The sequence below is a fragment of the Neophocaena asiaeorientalis genome, unplaced genomic scaffold (assembly GCF_003031525.2).
Source record: "Neophocaena asiaeorientalis asiaeorientalis breed wild unplaced genomic scaffold, Neophocaena_asiaeorientalis_V1.1 scaffold254, whole genome shotgun sequence".
Taxonomy (NCBI): Eukaryota; Metazoa; Chordata; class Mammalia; order Artiodactyla; family Phocoenidae; genus Neophocaena; species Neophocaena asiaeorientalis.
Window position 1 is genome coordinate 3,643,549 of NW_020174705.1, and position 251 is coordinate 3,643,799.

General features: G+C 68.1%; 1 protein-coding gene across 1 annotated transcript in view; it reads right to left on the reverse strand.

Annotated features, from left to right (window-relative positions):
• Positions 1-251, reverse strand: part of TFAP4 (transcription factor AP-4) — an 11,173-nt gene that overhangs the window by 10,752 nt on the left and 170 nt on the right. The window lies entirely within an intron of this gene.

A 251-nucleotide genomic window follows, 5' to 3' on the forward strand; every position in this document is an offset into this window, starting at 1 on the left:
GCTTGGAGCCGCGGCTTAGCTGCATTGTAGCCGTCCGCACCGCGGCCCCACGCGCGCCCCGGGCCCCTCAGACCCCCTTGCAGGGGGCGCCCAGAGAGAGCGATGAAGGAGGGAGAGGAAGGAAGCCGCCGCAGGAGGGGGGAGGAGGAATCGAGGGGGGGGAAAGCCACCAGCACCAAGCATGGCCGGGACTGCTGCAGAACCACGTGGGTCTGTTTGCAATTTACAAACGTCGCGACTCGCCCGCCTGC